Source organism: Mauremys reevesii, unplaced genomic scaffold (assembly GCF_016161935.1).
Source record: "Mauremys reevesii isolate NIE-2019 unplaced genomic scaffold, ASM1616193v1 Contig93, whole genome shotgun sequence".
NCBI lineage: Eukaryota > Metazoa > Chordata > Testudines > Geoemydidae > Mauremys > Mauremys reevesii.
In genome coordinates this window covers 237,706-254,479 of record NW_024100910.1, presented here as the reverse complement: position 1 = coordinate 254,479, position 16,774 = coordinate 237,706, and the positions used below count along the sequence as shown (strand labels likewise).

The 16,774-nt window shown below is 52.1% G+C and overlaps 1 non-coding gene across 1 annotated transcript; it reads right to left on the bottom strand.

The window, feature by feature from the left end:
- Positions 1-317: 317 nt before the first annotated feature.
- On the bottom strand, positions 318-389 carry TRNAQ-CUG. The gene has a single exon. It is a non-coding gene; the product is annotated as a tRNA-Gln (tRNA).
- Positions 390-16,774: the final 16,385 nt, after the last annotated feature.

Sequence of the window (16,774 nt, the reverse complement as noted above, 5' to 3'; positions counted from 1 at the left end):
ACGTGCCCAGAGGAGGAGAGGTGTGCTGGGCTCCAGCCTGGGACTCTGCCTCCCTCCTGCCTATCAAGCCTGGCCCTGGCACTGCTTTCTTCAAGTGCCATGTGAGCAAGAGGAAAAGTGTGGCTACAAGCACCAGACTTGTGGGCATCAGGTGAAGCAGTGAGAATCCCAACCACTAGTGCCACTTCTAAACCCCCACCAAAGACCTGGCTCTGGTGGGGAAAGGAGTTAACCAGCAGGAGGGAAATGACCCACTTTTGTATAGCTGGAGACAGGAAAGCACTTTGAGCACCAGATCTTTACCACCAGCTAACACAAGGTCCCACTGAGATTTGAACTCAGATTGCAGGATTCAGAGTCCTGAGTGCTGCCCGTTACACCATGGGACCAACTTGTACTGTTCTCTCGGGACATTGGTGACTCTCACAGGGCTGGCTTGTGTAAGGGACTGTTGGCCCTTTACTAAAACTTAGTGGGATTTGGTTGGCTAGTTCCCAGTCCCAATAGAAGGGGGAAGGGCCAATGGGAAATCAGGACCCTGAGACTGACAGGCCCCTGGGGCAATGGTCACCAACGGGTAGGGAACAACCAACGGGTAGGGAACAAGTGAGAATTTGTTAATGGAGAAAAATTCCTGGTGAAAATTGGCAAAGCTGTGCAGATTTTGAAAAGTTCCAGTGAATTTACACATGAAGTTACAAACAGAGAGACAAACACGCACACAGAGAATGAGAAAATCACACACTGCACAGGCCCACACAGACATAACAAAAACCAAACCCACACAGCACACAGAGCCATATACACAAAAAGGAAAACCTCACAAAATATAGAAAGAACAAATCCACACCAAAAATACAGCAAAAGCCCACAACAGGAAACACAAAACCCACATATCAAAAGAATACAAAGCAAAAACAATATTAATGCAAAATCATACACACATCCATGCACACAGAACTATGCAAGACATCCACCAAAATCACACAGGACCCACATGCACATCAACGTGACAGATGAAAACCACACCAGCATACAGCAAGCCAGGCAGGGTTTGAGTCTCACAGCGAAGAGGGTGAGCACACAGGTGGTTTGGGGAGCAAAGACTGAGGGGGAGTCAGGGGCAGTGCTCTGGGTTCTGCCTGACCCTCCTGACACAGGCAGCTGGTGGAGGGCAGAGCCTGGTAGATCTGTGGAATCTGCCCTGCTCTCTGTAAAGCAAGGGGACCTCAGTGTCTTCTGAGCAGGAATTGTATTTTCTGCAGAGCAAACTGATTGGCAAAAGCCATTTGCTTAAAGGAAACTAGGGCTGCAGGTGAGGTTTGAACTCACAACCTCAGCATCACTCCACTCAGCACTGCTCTGTAAGTACTGGGCACTAACCCATTGCACCACTGGGCACTGCTTTCAGGAGCTTGTCTCCATGTTTCATGGCTGGATTAGAGGAGTGGGGGGGTTGCATTAGCTAATACAAATCCATATGAAAGGCTGCAGAATGGCAGCAGCAGAGGTGGGGAGCCTCCTTCCATGTGAAAGAGCTGGTTCCCCCTTCCGTTGCTCAGGGGAAGGTTGGTGCTTTGAGCCCACCTGGTGTGGAGCATCTGATGGGTGAGATTAACGGGACTCAGGGAGGGGAAGGAAAGGGAGGGGAAGTCTTTCCTATCCCTGCCTAGCTCCACTGGTCTCCTGTGGCCCTTTCGGCTCCCTGCTCCCTGTTGGGGAGATGCAGAGACAAGCCCCATCGGGTGAGTCACCGAGAGGGTGTGTCCCGGGGCGTGTGTGGGGGCGGGTTGGATGGGGCTCACGGAGAGAAGGTTGTGTGTGACAGTGCGTGGGGGCGGGGGAGGGTGTGTTCCTTAGGATAGAAACAGAGGTGAAAGTAAGCTGGTACAAGCTGGTACGGCATAGCGGCAAGAGCCACGCAGGCCGGACTGCACCGGCTTTTGCTGTGGGGATTGAAAGGGCTCTAGGCTCCCCGCCACAGCTGGCAGCCCAGAGCCCTTTAAACCCCCCACCCGCGGCTCCGGCGGCCAGGCTGGGGCCAGATTTAAAGGGCTCTGGGCTGCTGCGGCTGCGGTCAGCCCAGAGCCCTTTGAATCCCGGCCGCGCTCTGGTGGCTGGGCTGGGGCCAGAATTTAAAGGGCTACCTCTGCAGCTGGGAGGCCCTGGTTCATGTAAAGGCCCTTGGTCTCCCAGCCACAGCTGGTACTCCAGGGCCTTTAAATCTTGAGAGGCCACGCCCCTTCTGGATGAGGCCACGCCCCCTCGGGACTCCGGCAGTACCGGTAAGTCCTGTAAGTTACTTTCACCCCGGATATAAATGATGGAAAACACAGGGGTAGTGACAGTGAAGCCCCGTGTCTGAGTGTTATGACTATGTGTGGTGTTGCCATTCACCTTCTCCTCCTATGGTCTCAGCTTTCATTGAATCCAGCATTTTTTCTCCTGTCATCATCCCAGAGGTGTCCCACATGCCTCAGCTACCGAGTGTCCCTCTTAGAGACGCTGAGGACTGAACTGATTTCAGCTGCTGGGCAGCTCTGCTAGGTCTTTATTCATTTGCATAGGAAAATAGTGTTTAAATTCATTTCAAGCCCCCCTCAACTTCAGCGAACTCCTGAACATACTGGAGATGGGTGTGGAAATCGATTTTCATTTGAAAAAGTTTCTTTAAGGGACTCATTTGGAGTGGAACTAGGAACCCATTACCCTACAGGGAAACATTCACCCACTGAGCTATACTCTCAACAGAGAACATCCTGTATAGCCCAGAGCAGGAACAGTTTTTAACCTGGGGGTTAGTAAACTTTATCTCTATACAAACACCACAGCTTACAAACTCCCCACCCCCGCTCTGTGTCACCAGAGCACAACAACTCTCCTTGGAGCACACACAGCTCCCCAGCTCCCTGCCCGTCAGTCTCTCCAGCATTGCTCCAATCCCTTAAAGCAGGGTCTCAACCTCAATTTACCTTAGGGCCAGGGCCAGTCCTCCAATCCTCCCAGTGGGCCAATAATGTCACTCATACCGCCCAGAACCAGCCCCCCAAAACTCCACCCCCCACCTACCTAAGGCTCTGGGAGGGAGTTTGGGTGAGGGGAGGAGGTCTAGGGTGCAGGCCCTGGGCTGGGGCTGGGGATTGGGGTGCAGGAGGGGTGCAGCCTCTGGGGGGAGTTTGGGTGCAGAAGGGGTGAGAGGCTGGTCTCTGGAAGGGAGTTTGGGTGGGGGTGGGGTTCTGGGGTGCAGGCTCTGGGATGGAGTTTGCAGCACCGTAACATGGGCGAGGCGAGTGAGGCACTTGCCTCGGATGCAGAAAGTGGAGAGGCGCAGCTCTACCACGATCAGAGGCGCTTCCGCTGCCACTTCTTCGGCGGCAGTTCGTCAGTGGGTCCTTCTCTCCGAGAGGGACTCAGGGACCCACTGCTGAATTGCCACCGAAGGATGAATGAAGCGGCGGTGGCAATTCAGTGGCAGGTCCTTCCCTCCGACAGGGATCAAGGACCCGCAGCCAAAGAGCCTGGAGCTGGCCCTTGCCTCGGGCACAAAAATTCCTTGTACGGCTCTGGGAGTTTGGGTGCTGGGTGCAGGCTCTGGGCTGGGGCAGGGGGTAGGAGGAACAGGAGGAGGGGTGGGGTGCAGGCTCTGGGAGGGAGATTAGGGTGGGCAGGAGGGTGTGTGTGGAGGGAGAGGGTGCAGGCTGTGGGAGGGAGTTGGGGGCAGGTGTGTGTGGACCGGGCTGCAGGCTCTGGGAGGGAGTTTGCAGGGAGGAGGGGTATGTGGGGAGGATGGTGGTGCAGGCTCTGGGAGGAGTCAGGGGTGTGGCGCTTACCTGGGTCTCCAAGGTGGGGTGGGCTGGGGCCTCAACGTTCTGCTGCCCCCGGGCATCACCCCCGCAGTGTCCCATTGGCTGCAGGGGCTCGGGGTGGGGGCAGCGCATGGAGGCCCAGCCCCACCCTGCCCTGCCATGAGGAGGGGCCGACAGCCATTGGAGTGAGCAGGCAGATGCTGCTCAGCTGTGCTGCACTGCTGGGGCCCCTGGGGAGGAGCGCCTGGAGGCAGCAGGTGGGGCCAAGGGAGAGATCCGGTCCCCAAACTGCTGGAGCCCCACGGGCGAGATCTGGGGATCAGGACTGCCAGCCAGCCAAACACCTTTAAGAGGAGGTGTCCCTCTCCTGTCAAAAACTGATCTTCCTCCTTCAGTTCAGTGACAGCCTGAATTGTTCCTTATCCCGGCAGAGCCAGAGGATTGAAAGCAGCAACATCAAACCCCGGTGTAGCTCGCAGGAATGGACATAAACACTCCCTGGTATCTGAGGAGATGTTCAGCTTTGCCCTTGGTCAACTACAAGGCCAAAGGGAAAAGAGGTGGCACCAATCACAGGTACAAGTACTAACAACAGTGGCTGCCTTTTAGCCATAGATTTTAATCGGGGCAATAAGTTGAAACAAACCCCTGTTAAATCGAGGGCCGCCCAGAGGATTCCGGGGGTCCAGGCTCTTCGGTGGCGGGGGGCCCCCGCTTTGGCGGTAAGTTAGCGGCGGAGAGTCCTTCCGTTCCGGGACCCGCTGCCAAAGTGCCCCAAAGACCCACAGCGGGGGCCCCCCACCGCCGAATTACCGCCGAAGCGGGACCCGCCCCCGAAGTGCAGCCCCCACCACGGGCCTTTGGGGCACTTCAGTGGCGGGTCCCGGAACGGAAGGACCCCCCCCCTGCCGCCGAATTACCGCCGAAGACCCGGCTGCACTCCGGCGGCAGGTTCCGCTTCGGCGGTAATTCGGTGGCGGGGGGGGGGTGTCCTTCTGTCCCAGAGAGGAAGGACCCCTGGCAGGCAAAGACCGGGAGCGAAGAAGCTCTGGGGGCCCGGGTCCCATGAGAGTTTTCCGGGGCCCCCGGAGCGAGTGAAGGACCCTGCTCCAGGGGCCCCGAAAAACTCTCGTGGGGGCCCCTGCTGGGCCTGGGGCAAATTGCCCCATTTGCCCCCCCCCCTCTGGGCGGGCCTGCATACAGGAGGCCTGTGATATGCAGGGGGTCAGATTAGATGCTCTAATGGTCTCTTCTGGCCATAAAGTCGACTAATTTCTGAAAAACTGAGTGTAGCATTGGGAGCAGCAGCGTCTGATGTTTTCCTGTCTAGCCGGCTTGCTTCCTAGAACGAATGCTCCTTGAGTGGGGTGATCCACAGGGAGTAGCTCAAACCTCCAGAGTGCCTGGCCAGGGGCAGGACATTAGCCCAGCAAGGGAGGGGTGTGGCAGTGGGGCCAGGATTTCATCCCATGATATCAAAATTCATCTTAGTAAAAGTATCAATGAATCAGTTTGCAGGATTTATATCAAGCATCCTAAAGTAGTTTACATATTGCTCTAATTAAGAGATCATCTCTCTGCTGGAGAATGTTATCTTAGGATAATGGTCTCCGCTGCCAAGCATTTATGGAAAAAATGTTGACGTGTGATATTTATTTTCAAAACCTAAGGCTTTGATCCTCTCTCAATGTTCTGTTACGATGACTTTGTTTCTGTTCAAATTATCAGAATATATATCTAATAATTTTCTCAGCTGAATGTTGAAGCAGTAAAGTAACAGATGTTTCCCAAACAGTTATTGACCTGAAGCATCGTGATTCGTTTAGAACAACTTATTGTTTGATTCAGCCAGTCAGATCAGTTCAGTTTATCCATAAAAACACATCCAGAGAAAGTTGACAATGGTGATGGAGAGAGGGTGGGTGAGAGGGGCTGAGCTGTTGTCTTAAATACTCTTTATGCATCTGATTAATTAGCACAGATTTAATTTAATATACATCTAGTTTAAAATTGGAAGAACTTTACTACTTACTCTCTACTTTCTCTTCATGTAAATTCAAGCATTGCACTATGCAAACTTGGGACAGCTATAATGTTAAAGAACCTGAATCTCTAAACAGGACTCAGGGAGGGCATTCGGATAAAAATCCCAGCACCTTCCCTCTTCTGACATTTGGGGAAGAGGAGTTCTCTGCTTCTCCCAGGGCATCGCCCTGATCCCACCCCTATATTTCATATTTACTGCTGATTGATAGATTTAACCCTCCAGTTGGTTTGGTGGCTTTAGCTGGTTTTGTCAAGCTCCGTTATTGTCTCTAATTCCTTCATCAGCACAGGGAAAATACAATGAATCAGCCTGGCTGATTCTCCTCTGTGTGTCTTTAAAAATACTGTGAATTTAAAAGACACTATTATTGTTTATTTTTTGTTTGCACAGGTTCCATTCTGGGAGCTATGTATACAAGTCATTGTTAAACCTCAGGAACATCTGAGTTCAACTCCTTTAAAATAATGTTTGAACTATAAAGAAAATTAAACAGTGATTTCTTTTGAAATGTCAAGCTATTTTGCCCTTTTTCTAAAAAAATTCTCCGTGTCAACTAAGTCCTTGGATTGTTTGAAAACAAAATGTATTTTTGCATGGGGAAAATTTTATGTTCAATACCCACATGAGTAACTCGTGGGTGCTGGGAATCCTTGCAAGGGGGGACACAAGGAAGCACTCTCCCTCCTCAGTATGCAAAATGGGAAAAGATCAATGGCTGGAGTAGCTTCCACTGCTCTAATACCCTATTAAAGTCAATGATTTAGGTACATAACTATAGGCACTCAAGTATGGAAATTTTGGCCTATGTGATTTGACCAGGGCCACAGTGGGAGCCAGTGTCAATGCTAGGATTAGTCCTTTGTTCTCATCCCTGAGCCCACTACATACTATATTGCCTCTTCTATTTGTCTGCCCCTTTTTGTGGTCAAACGTCATGCTGGATGCTCAGCAGAAGAACTTGTGATGGTCCTAGTGTATCAACGGTAGCCTGAGTGGTGCTGCCCACTCCAGCTGCAAAATGATCTGGGGCCTTCCCAAAAATCAAAGAGCTTCTGGCTGTGATTTGTCAGTCCTCAAAGGCCAGCCAGGTGACTGTAAATAACTTACAATCATTAGGAAAAATTAGTATCAAGATTCCAACTCTAGCAGTCAGACAACATTGGTTCAATTTACAAGAGATTACTTTTTATATTCCTTGGTTCCCCCCAAATTAGGAAGGGCCTGTGACCACAGGTCCTTCAAGGTACAAAGGGCAGGTCTACATCCCTTTTCTCTTTGTGCATAGTCCTGCCTGCTACCTTTTCAGTTTCAGTTCTGCTACCACAGCACTGATCAGCACATAAGAATAGGAAAGGGCACACACACACTCCCCTCCTGGTGTTGGGAGGGGAACACAGGAATGTTATGTGCTCTTATTCAGCACATAAGAATGTTATGGCACATAGGAAAGCTATGGAATAACATAGGAATGCCTTAGGGCACATAGGAAAGGGCACGCTGGTAGCACACGGCCAGGCGGACCAGTGTGCCTCTGCCTCCCAACGGGGCTGCGCACCTGTGTCTGTCTGTCTCCCGCCCAGCTCCACCAACGTGGCCTGATAGTTCACGCTTGCGATCTGGTCACCCTCCCACTCCCTCCATCCTTCACTCCCTTCCCTGCGTCCCCCCAGCCCTGTCCTCTGTCCCGTCCCGTCTCCATCCGTCTCTGCCCCCTTCATCCCCTCCGTCCCGTCCCGTCTCCATCCGTCTCTGCCCCCTTCGTCCCCTCCGTCCCGTCCCTGCATCCCCCCAGCCCTGTCCTCCGTCCCATCCCGTCTCCATCCGTCCCTGCCCCCTTCGTCCCCTCCGTCCCGTCCCTGCGTCCCCCCAGCCCTGTCCTCCGTCCAGTCCCGATCCGTCCCTGTCCCCTTTGTCCCCTCCGTCCCGTCCCTGCATCCCCCCAGCCCTGTCCTCCGTCCCGTCCTGTCTCCATCCGTCCCTGCCCCTTCGTCCCCTCCGTCCGTCCCTGAATCCCCAGCCCTGTCCTCTGGCCCGTCCCGTCTCCATTCGTCCCTGTCCCCTTCGTCTCCTCCGTCCCGTCCCTGCATCCGCCCAGCCCTGTCCTCTGTCCCATCCCCTGTCTGCATCCGTCCCTGCCCCCTTCGTCCCCTCCGTCCCGTCCCTGCGTCCCCCCCGCCCTGTCCTCTGTCCCATCCCCTGTCTCCATCCGTCCCTGCCCCTTCGTCCCCTCCGTCCCGTCCCTGCATCCCCAGCCCTGTCCTCTGTCCGCCCGTCTCCATCCGTCCCTGCCCCTCCGCCCCTCCGTCCGTCCCTGCATCCCCAGCCCTGTCCTCCGTCCCGCCCCGCTCCATCCGTCCCTGCCCCTTCGCCCCTCCGTCCCGTCCCTGCATCCCCAGCCCTGTCCTCTGTCCCGTCCGTCTCCATCCGTCCCTGCGCTTTCGCCCCTCCGTCCCGTCCCTGCATCCGCCCAGCCCTGTCCTCCGTCCCGTCTCCATCCGTCCCTGCCCCTTCGCCCTCCGTCCCGTCCCTGCATCCCCAGCCCTGTCCTCTGTCCTGTCCCGTCTCCATCCGTCCCTGCCCCTCCGCCCTCCGTCCCGTCCCTGCATCCGCCCAGCCCTGTCCTCCGTCCCTGCTCCATCCGTCCCTGCCCCTTCGTCCCCTCCGTCCGCCCTGCATCCCCAGCCCTCTCCTCTGTCCCGTCCTGTCTCCATCAGTCCCTGCCCCCTTCGTCCCCTCCGTCCTGTCCCTGCATCCCCCCAGCCCTGTCCTCTGTCCTGCCGTCTCCATCCGTCCCTGCCCCTCCGCCCCTCCGTCCCGTCCCTGCATCCGCCCAGCCCTGTCCTCTGTCCCGTCCGTCTGCATCCGTCCCTGCCCCTCCGCCCCTCCGTCCCGTCCCTGCATCCGCCCAGCCCTGTCTCCTCCGCCCCGTCTGCATCCGCCCTGCCCTTCGCCCCTCCGTCCCGTCCCTGCATCCCCCCAGCCCTGTCCTCCGTCCCGTCCTGTCTCCATCCGTCCCAGCCCCCACCGCCCCGTCCTGCATCCCCAGCCCTGTCCTCTGTCCTGTCCTGCTCCATCCGTCCCCTCGGTCCCGTCCCTGCATCCCCAGCCCTGTCCTCCGTCCCGTCCCGTCTCCATCCGTCCCCTCGGTCCCATCCCTGCATCCCCCCAGCCCTGTCCTCCGTCCCGTCCCGTCTCCATCCGTCCCTGCGCCCTTCGTCCCCTCCGTCCCGTCCCTGCATCCGCCGCCGCCTCCCCTCCAGCACAGGTGCGCGAGGCGCTGGGTCGCTGCCCGCGAGCGGGGGGGCGGGGGGAGGAGCCGCCCCTGCGTCGCGGACTCCTCCTCGGTGACGTCATTGCCGCGCGCTGCCAGCAGCTGCTTTGTTTGCGTCACCGCCCATTTTTCCCCCCCCACTCCCTGCCCCACGTGTGCCGAGAACGTTTGTTTTGGTGGTTGCCGCGGTGACGGTGGGCGGATCCCCGGGTGACCACGCTGGTTGGGCGGGGGGCAGAGGGCGGTGACGTCACAAGTGGGGCGGGCCGGCCGAGCGGCGTGACAGTTCCGAACGGACAGTGTCAGCGCTCTGGGCGCGAGCCCCGCCCGCGAGGACACCCCCCACTCCACTCCCCGCGCACCAGCTCGCAGCAGCAGCGGCTCCCCCCGGCAGCGGCGCGAGCAGGGAATCCCCGGGAGCCGTCTCGCTCCGCCCCCTCCTGCTGCTGCTGCTGCTGCTGCCCGGCGGCGGGACCGCGGCTGGCCCCGCCCCCCTGCTCCGGAGGGGCCCGTCCGAGCTGTAATTAAAGGGTTTTTGTCTTGCAACTTTTTCATATTTTTGGTGCAACGTTTTACCCCTTTGAGCCTCTCCCCAGCTGGACTCTCCGCCGGGCTCCCAGCCCGAGCAGCCCCTGACACTTCCATGGGGTGGGGTGTCCCGCCCCGTGGCACTTGATGGGTCTCGGTGGCCCAGCAGCGTGGATCCGGGTCCCGAGCAGCGGCGGCGTTACAGGGCTGTCTGGTTCTCTCCCCCGTGCTGTCTGCAGGCAGCCACCCGGCCAATTGGACACGGCTCTCAGCGGCACGCTGCTGCCCTCCCTCGCGATCCTCGCGGCGGGCAGGGAGAAAGCCCTGAGGCAGGCAGGTGTCAGCAATGCGAGTATCCCTCCCCACCCTGCACAGCCTGCCCGGTGCTCCGCGGTGCCCGGTGCTGGATCGCAGCGCAGGAGCTGCCCGGCCCACCTGGCGAGAGTGACGGGGCTGAGCTGGGCTGCAAATGAACGGAGGGGACGGATGGAGACAGGGGACGGGACAGAGGACAGGGCTGGGGGTGCAGGGACGGGACGAGACGAAGGGGCAGGGACGGATGGAGACAGGGGAGGGGACAGAGGACAGGGCTGGGGGGATGTAGGGGCAGGACGGAGGGGACGAAGGGAGCAGGGACGGATGCAGACAGGGGACGGGACGGAGGACAAGGCTGGGGGGATGCAGGGACGGGACGGAGGGGGCAGGGACGGATGGAGACGGAACGGGACGGAGGTCAGGGCTGGGGGGATGCAGGTACGGGACGGAGGGGACGAAGGACAGGGACGGATGGAGACAGGGACGGGACGGAGGACAGGGCTGGGGGATGCAGGATGGGACGGAGGGGACGAAGGGGCAGGGACGGATGGAGACAGGGGACGGGACAGAGGACAGGGCTGGGGATGCAGGGACGGGACGGAGGGGATGAAGGGGCAGGGACGGATGGAGACGGACGGACAGAGGACAGGGCTGGGGATGCAGGGACGGGACGGAGGGGACGGAGGGTGCAGGGACGGATGGAGACGGACGGATGGAGGACAGGGCTGGGGGATGCAGGACGGGACGGAGGGGACGAAGGGGGCAGGGACGGATGGAGACGGATAGAGGACAGGGCTGGGGGATGCAGGGATGGGGCGGAGGGGACGAAGGGGCAGGGACGGATGGAGCACGGGGCCGGGACAGAGGACAGGGCTGGGGGGACGCAGGGAAGGGAGTGAAGGATGGAGGGAGCGGGAGGGTGACCAGATCGCAAGCGTGAACTATCAGGCCACGTTGGTGGAGCTGGGGGGGAGACAGACAGACACAGGTGCGCAGCCCCGGTTGGGAGCCAGAGGCACACTGGTCCGCCTGGCCCTGTGCTACCAGCGTGCCCTTTCCTATTGGGGTGCGCCCATGCTGTGCCACAGAGCTCCCCTGCCCAGCACCCCCCTACAACTCTTCCACCACAAATGCACAGTGCTGTGCACACACACCTCGCCCAGCACACCCCTGCCCACAGCCCCACCACAGCTGCCCAGCACCCCACACAGAAACCTCCACTCTCTAGTTTCCCAATACACACAGATTTCCCCTCCCTTCCTTCCTCCCTCCCAGTGCTCTTCCCTACAGCCCCACACCATAACTGCACAATGCCCCACACAGACCCGCAGTGCCCTGACACACACAGATCTCCCCCATAGCCCAGCACCCTGTTTTCACTCTTGTTTTTTCAAGACCCAAAGTGAGAAATCCTCCTCCTCCTACTCCATGGGAGGAGGGAAGCGGGATTGAGCTTCTCTATGAATAGCTCCAGTGCCTGATTCTGCTTGAACTTACTTTTCCTGAAAGAGGCACCATTTTTCTCAGTTTTACCGTCACCCCTGGGGTTCTGAATAACAGCAGTGAAACTGACCAAAGCTGCTAGTGCTTGGCAGCATTGTGAGGCGGAATAGAAGCTCTGGAACTGCCAGTTTGCAGACTCAGGAAGACAGGTCTGCACTGGTTTACATTTGGAAGGTTATCTTCAGATAATGAAAGCTGAGCATGTGCTTTCTTCAATCCCTGACAATGCATGGCAGAGAATACAATTATTAAAGAAAAACAGTTTTAGCCCCTTTTTGCACAGTTACCTGCACTTATACAGGTTGCAACCTGATATTCCTTGCACAATCTACAAGTTTGGGTGCATCAGTAATGCCCTAATTGTATTACCGTTGCACCGTGATTTTGCTTGGTTCTTTTTAACCAAGGTGAAGTATTCCTAGAAAATAGGTGAAACATTTGGATTTGTAACAGTAATGTAAATACTGTGATAAATTCAGTGCCCTGGCTTCCCATGGTTCCACAATCATAGAAATGGCACTGGAATTTACTTTTATCTTCAGAATTCTTCCCCCCTCCCTCCGCAGATCACCATAAGAACTTCAGGAAGGGCATTTGAAATAACACATAAAAGTGATTCCATGCACAAGTATGGAGTGTTTTCTGTTTCTCTGGAATTTGGCAGTCTATGGTGCTTAATATGGGCATATATGTTTGATTACTATAGAAATTTTTCAGATCCTGTAAAAAAAAAGTCTGTCTTCACAGAATCCTCTCATCATTGGTACAGAAAGTGAAACAGAAGTGCTGCAGTATTTTAGGGTTTCTGGATTTGTTTTTCTCCAGGAAACAATTTTGGTGCTTTTATTATGCCAGATAATTACAAAAAATGTACTATCTTAAAAATATTGGTGATTGGCAGCAGTAGCCCTGGAAACGAAAATGGGTGAGATTTTCAAAAGAGAGTAAGTGATTTAGGAACATAAGTCTCATTAACTTTTAATGGGACTGGCATTTCTAAGTCATGCAGTTTTCAATGTCTCACCCATCATGTAAAATAGGGCTTGAATTTTCTATGATTTAGTTGACCACTGGCATGTACTTTCAGTATTTTCAAAAGCATATACCAAATGGTAAATTAGAACATGCTGTAGCATGGCTAGTGCTGAATTATCAGACAAGTAGTTTCAAAACTTCCAATTTTTATGCAGTATGTAGCTATTTATTTGTTCTAAAATCCATACTCTTACTGGCAGACTATTCTCAGACCTTGTAACCTTGTATGACTCTTACATAAACAAAGTTGTAGCTTCTAGTAGAGACTTAACTGATTTGCTCCGCTCTTTGTGTTATGGAGGAAAATCTTGTTCTCAGATGCCGATTCTTGAAATGATGAGGGTTTGTCGATCCCATAAATCACCTTCTTTCAAGGCCGGATCAGATATTCAAACAAGGTTATGAACCTCCTTACTTGTACAGTCATAATTCCAAAACAGGTCGATCAAGAGGAGTTAAGTCCCTGCCCTGTATAATTTATAAACATGAAGCTGAGTAACCTTGGATGACTAAATTAAACTCTAAAATAATAATGAAAAGCTTAGCTTTATTTTAGCAAACTGGTATTACAAGTTTCATGACATAAATGTTAATTATCAATATCTTTGGCACTAGAAAATGGATTTTTCTCTGCACAAAGTCCATTTCTTGGCAGAGGATACATTGGGAACTATCCATATAAAAAGGATTAATGTGGAGACATGAAGAATAATAAAACATTAAGGATGTTATCTAAATATTTCAAATAGAGAGAAAGAGGTACATGTCTACCTATAATATGAGTTTTAGGATCAGCGGGCTCAGTTGTTTACAGATTCTGAATGATGCTTTGTTTTGATTCTTGTGAAAGCTTCCTTATTTATTTTCGTGGCCCAGGGTTGTCTCCCTGGTTTCCCTGTTTATATATTATATAATAAGCATGTTAATCAAGGGTGATCATGTTAGGTTCTTTTCATCCATGATTTAAAACAATTAGAGAAACTCTTTCTTTTCCCCCCCTTAGCTTAGTCTGCAGAAAAATTCACAAGATGAAATAAGCTCTGTGTGGGTTTTTCCCATGTAGAGCAGTGAAATTGTCCTATTTGTTTTTCTATTTCATATTTCTGTACATGTTAATTTATTTTTATTCCTAAACCAGTCCATAAGTTCCTATATTTAAATATAATTTGAAAGTCAGAGTCACTCTAGGCAAAAATTAGAATTAAATTCTTTATTAGAAGTACATCATTAAGCATAAAGAATGAGGAGTACTTGTGGCACCTTAGAGACTAACAAATTTAATAGCTCTGTAAAGGCAAAAAGGGAAAGGGCATGGGTGGAAATGTAAAAGTGCAGGCATTTGAAGAGGATTTCACTGGAGAGAGGATGAGGCTTGGAGATGGTAGCACACATTTTAAAGAAAATTCATATTGCTTGTGTTTCAGGCAAAGATTAGGCATTTATTTACCTTTAAAATACATTTTTAACTGGATTTTCAAAACAGTTGCTCTCAGAAACCACTGTGTAACTTAACCCCCTTAATTTAATTGTCTAGTAATTGATAGAATTAGAAACCACAGATATTAAGAAAGATTACACCAGAGGTTATCAAGGTAATTCACTGGACTGCATTTCTGGCATCTTTTGGATGATGCCGCAGAATATTTGGGGCACGGGACCATTCTTTTGTTAGACAGTGCCTAGAACAATGAGGCCCCAAACCCTGATTGGTACAAATCATAATAGAAAGAACTGGGTGGAAATTGCTGAAGGGCCCGATCTTGCTCTAATTGAAGTCAATGGAAAAAATTCCATTGATTTCAATGGTGTAGAATTGAACCACAAAGGAGGCAGTTGGGGGAGGGATACCGCTGGGATAGGTTTACAGAAGGACAAGTGGCATTTGGGACTTCAGACACCTTGCAGAGCCAGAATGAAGTGACATACACAGAAGCAAAGACAGAGGGGTGGTTGGTGAAGCTATTAACAGCTGGGAGGTCCAGATATGTGAGCCACACTCAACAAAGTGAACATGTACAAGCACCGGGGCCAGAGTTTATTGTTTCCTGAATACTTTAAACAGGATCATTACATGCTGAAATAGATGAGTATTGCTAGAGTTATGAATGCAAAATTGTCCTGTTAGATTGCACCTGGGGAAATCTGGATTTTGTTTTATCTGTTGGTTTTATGGTTACTGTATATTTTGTTCCTGTCCTCTTTATAAAGTGCTGCTGATTTTTTTATATTGTTCCTTATTCATTTGATGCCAGGGCCTTATTATATCCCGTTGTTGTTTTTAGGCTACTCTTGTGGAGTATGAAATATAATTAAAAGGCCACATTTTCAAAGGATCCTCCTCTATTCAGGCGTGTAGAAGTTTTCATGCAAATAGCAGCATGTGCATGTTTCAGGTAACAGCAGATGCATGCACAGGTGATAGATTCAGACTTGCAGTGCTCAGAAAGTGTGCATACAGATATTTGCATGGATTTAAATAGAGGCCACTTTTTGAAAACGTGTCAAAAATATCAGTAAGTTAGGCCACCTTATAACTAGGTTACATTTAAATAGCTACATAAGTGGGATCAGGAGATCTACTTTGTCCTGAGCTGTTACAATTGAAAAGTGCTGGGTCACTTTAATAATTTCAAACCCCTATAAAGAACCCCTTGTTATGGCAGGAGTCTTGTAGGTGATGTATGTGATGATGAATATGCCAGAAAAATTCCAAGATATCGTGTGTAATTGAGCAAAACCCCAGGTTTAATGGAATTGAAAAGTACTTGTGTCACAGATGTAGGCAATTACTGTTCATAAAGGGGCACCCGCAACTTGAAAATCATTTCAATCAGAAAATGCTGCATCTACTATTGTTACAATTAGCCACGGAGGTTGCTGTCACTGAAAGGGATTAATGAAAAAATAACATTTTCATCTCTTGTTTTCATTTGTTTGCTGTGTGCATTTGGCAGGTCTCTGTGTAATAGTCCTTGTGTGATGGTGCCTGCCCTTCCCTATGCTACTGAAGAATGTGCTGATCAGTACTGTGGTAGCAGAACTGAAACTGAAAAGGTAGCAGGCAATACTATGCACAAAGAGAAAAGGGATGTAGACCTGCCCTTTGTACCCTGCAGGACCTGTGGTCACAGGCCCTTCCTAATTTGGGGGGAACCAAGGAATATAAAAAGTAATCTCTTGTAAATTGAACCAATGTTGTCTGACTGCTAGAGTTGGAATCTTGATACTAATTTTTCCTAATGATTGTAAGTTATTTACAGTCACCTGGCTGGCCTTTGAGGACTGAAAAATCACAGCCAGAAGCCCCCTCGAGGTTTGAAACCTGTTCAGTCTCAGTCATCTGGTGAGAGTTGAATTCTAGGCATGGAAAAAACAAGCTTAAGGAGGCAGAATTTTATTGTGTACCTGGGATTTTGTCCCTTAGATTCACTGGGGACATTGGGGTTTGTCCTTTGTTTCACCTTTTCATCCATCCCTCCCTCCCTCCTTTCTCTTCGTCTCTTGCTTCTTTTATCCTTTCTTCTATTCCCCTCCCAAAACCAGGAGAGGGGTGTGTGTGTGTGTATGTGTGTGTGTGTGTGTGTGTTGCGGGGCACTGATCCCCACCAGTGACCTGGGCCATCCTTTGGGCTCTCTGGTGGGAACTCTCAGCCTCCCATACTCAGTTTCTACCCTGATTGGCTGAGCAGGGGGTTATTGCCAGAGGAGAGACTCAGGTCTTGTTGTTCTTTTTTAAGACCAAGTAAATAAGTCATAAGCAGTTGTATGTTTGATGAATTTTGCTGCTTCTCTGCACTAATTGTCTCTGAGCAGTTCATGATTCTCTCTAACATTCCAGTTCTCCTAAAATACTGGCTGAATACTTACTGTGCACTGTTGCTGGTCTGGAGCTCATATGAGAGCACTTTACTCAGATCATTCAATGTAGGAAATTTAAGATCCGATGCTTAGTTTGAAAATCAGGGCTCTTGGGTCTTATTCCCAACTCTGCCACTGATTATGTGACCTAAGACAAGTCAATTATCCTTTCTCAGCCTTATCTTCTCCCTCTTTCAAGTAGGGATAATTATGATCCACTCCTACCTACCTCACGGTGGGTGGAGATAGGGCCAACTCTAGGTTTTTTGCTGTCCCAAGCAACAAAAAAAAAAAAAATTGGCTGCCCCCACCCCAGCCCTGGGCTCCTCCCTGAATCTCCCTGCTGCCCCAGCCCTGGGCTCTGCCCCTCCACCCACACCCCCTGCTGCCCCAGCTCTGGGCTCCCCCCTC